The sequence below is a fragment of the Octodon degus genome, unplaced genomic scaffold (assembly GCF_000260255.1).
Source record: "Octodon degus isolate 3935 unplaced genomic scaffold, OctDeg1.0 scaffold00199, whole genome shotgun sequence".
Lineage (NCBI taxonomy): Eukaryota > Metazoa > Chordata > Mammalia > Rodentia > Octodontidae > Octodon > Octodon degus.
The window spans coordinates 1-3,041 of NW_004524775.1; the positions used below are offsets into that span (position 1 = coordinate 1).

At 45.2% G+C, this 3,041-nt stretch overlaps 1 non-coding gene across 1 annotated transcript; it reads left to right on the forward strand.

Annotated features, from left to right (window-relative positions):
* The first annotated feature begins 597 nt into the window (after positions 1-597).
* Positions 598-689, forward strand: LOC111813564. The gene has a single exon (XR_002818788.1). It is a non-coding gene; the product is annotated as a small nucleolar RNA SNORD116 (small nucleolar RNA).
* Positions 690-3,041: the final 2,352 nt, after the last annotated feature.

Sequence of the window (3,041 nt, forward strand, 5' to 3'; positions counted from 1 at the left end):
ACCTTCTCAGACCAAAAAGCTACAACTCTTGTTGCATAGGTCCTGCTTTACCTTGGTCTTAACCATCCAGTAGAAAAGTATGAAGATGAAATATAAGAAATAAAGAATATCCATGTGTGCCCTGAGCACCACAGAGGTTAACCCAGTCTTAGGTGGGTTGTGTAGGCATCCCAAAGGGATTTCAGGAGGTCAGTTGAGACATAGCCAGGAAGAGTGTATGGTCAGTGCAGCAGGTCCCATGCGCTGGGCTGACCCATGATTTTTTTGTGTGTATCCCCATGACATAATTGTTGGCTATGAATGTTTGATGCCTCTGGAGCCCAGCAACCTCAGCGCCTTACTGCCCCGATGTCTTCCTGAGAAGGCTGAGACCTTCACGCATGAAGGTGGTTAGCATTTGCTCTTTCAGATTGGAGACCTCTCCTGAAGACCTCGTGAGTCTCTTGGACATTCATGGGTGTGGGCTCACATCTCCCCTAGCATTTGTATGATCCTCGTGCATGTGGAGCATTTTCAACCCCTCAGTGTCTTTGAACCTTCAAGGTCTTCTAGAATGAGAGCTTGCACGGGGACTCAGCCGTGTTTGGGTGAGTGCTTGGATTGATGATGACACCCAAAAACATTCCTTGGAAAAGCTGAACAAAATGGCTGAAAACTCTAAATCATTCTGCTTATAATGTCTGAGGTCCAGCATGCTGCCTCTAGCAGAAATTTCAGGATCATGGCGTCCTGTCACCAGCCTCTGCATCATCAGCCCTCAAGGGAATTTCTCGTGACTCAGCCTGCTGTGTTTCTGGGCTGGAGGATCTCCTGCTCAATTGGGTGAGCTCTACTGTGCGAGGACATGGTTGACTCAGTGCCAGCTGTGTATTGTCCCCATGTAAAAGCACAGAGTTCAGCAGGTCTTGCTGAGATGCCCATACTTCTCTTTGATGTTATTGTGACCCTCTCATTGGTAGGTCTGGTGAGGATACTCGGCAAATCAGACAGAAGCTGCGTCCAAAGATTCTAGCGTGTGTCTAGTTTGGTTTCTGATGAGATGGTCATTTGCCTTAGATAACAGAGTGAAGAGTGGGCCCTAGGAGGTGTCGTGGATAGAGGACAACCAGTGAGTAGACACAGGCACAGCTACACAGCATTGGTCTCATGAGGAAAATCATTCATGAGAGTGTGCCCTTTATGTGGTTGTTTCACAAAGATGACAACCAAGTCGAGAATGGCATAAAGACTTGATTCTTGCAGTGCAGCCAGTGATGTGTCAGGGCAGATTGTGTCGCATTCCATATATCATTTGCATGAGCTTCTTCACCTACTCCATGGCCATGCATCACCCAGAGGGTCTCCAATGTTTCATTTTGCTTGGTAATGTGTGGTGTAATTTGTCTTCCATGCTGGGCTATTGTGGAAGATATTTCCTGTCATGGTGGCCTTCAGCTGCCTCTTTGAAGTTTCCTAAATGGCCTGGTCACTGAATCTCAGGTATGTCTTCCTCATGCCTCTTAAGGAAATGTTCCTTAATGTTCCCTTCAGCATCAGCTCTTCCATCCGGCTGATCGACACTGACATGTGGCCCTGTCTCCGATGCCTCTTTCTGCAGATGTCATAGCAAGCCAGCTTCACTTTTGTGTCACAGTCATATGGCCCTGTGACCTGTATGGACCTGGGAGACGTAGGCCTCAGTCTAATTCACATCCTCCTCAGATACAGGCACCACACACCATCTAAACTAACACAAACCCCTTTGAGCTGCCAAATCTTTTAAGTGAGCCTGATATCATGGAATTTCAGGTCTGTGTCAATAGCTATGCCTCTCTCTCTATTTATATGTCTGTCTGTCTTTCTGTCCTTCAGTCTTTCTGTATATCTCTATCTCTTTCTCTGTATCTTTCTCTTTCTGTCTGCACCTCACTTTCTCTCTGTGTGTGTCTCTTTCTATTTCCTTCTCTATGTCTCCCTTTCTGTCACCCTCTTTCTCTATCTCTCTGCTTTTCCTTATCTCTCTCCCTATGAATCTCTACCTCCTATCTCTGTCTTTTTTCTCCCTGTGTAGTGTCTCTTTCTCTATTTGCTTTTTGTGTCGATCCCAGTCTGTCATTCAGTCTCTTCTTCTCATGTCTATAGCCCACTCCTCTTTCTCAATTGCTCTATCTCTTTTTTCTCTGTCTCTGTCTGTCTCTAACTCTGTCATTCTTTCTGTTTGTCTCTTCTGTTTTTGTGGCTGTCTGTATGCCTTTCTGTCTGTGAACCTATCTGTGTGTCTTTTACTCTGTGTCTCTGTCTCGGTCTCGGTCTCGGTCTTGTCTTGGGCTGTGCTTCTGTCTCTGCCACAGTCTCTCTCACAATGTCTCTTTCTGTCTCTCTCTCCCTTTCAGTCTCTCTCACACCATTCTCAGGTACAGAAGCCACATACTTTCCCAATCAACACAATTCCCCTTGAGCTGTAAATAATCTAAGAGAGCATGATGCCATGGAAACTCAGATATTTAGGTAGAGCTCTACCTCTTTCTGTGCCTATATGTCTGTTTCTGTCTATCAGTCTTTCTGTCTCTCTCTATCTCTTTGTCTCAGTTTCTTTTCTCTCTGCCCCACTCTTTCTTTGCTCTGTCTCTTTCTCTATGTACATCAGTATATCTCTCTTTGTCCCTCACCGTCTTTCTCTGTCTCTCTGTCTTTCCCTCTCTCTCTCACTAGCAAACTCCATCTCTATGTTTCTGTCTTTCTTCCTCTCTTTCTCTTGTTATCTATCTGCTGTCTCTCTTTCCCTTTCTTATTGTCTTTTTCTCCTTATGTCTGTTGTTCTGTCCCTCTTTCACAGTTGCTCTTTATCTCTTTTCTCTTAGCTTCTCTGTCTCTTTCTGTCTCTCTCCTTTCGTGTATTTGTGCTGTGTTCATGCTACTCTGTGTGCCTTTCTTTATGCCAACATATCTGTTTCTCTGTCACTCTGTGTCTCTCTCTTTCTCCATCTCTGACTCTGTCTATGTCTCTCTCTCTCTTTGTCATTCTCTCTCTCTTTGTCCTCTCTGACTCTGTCTGTGTCTGT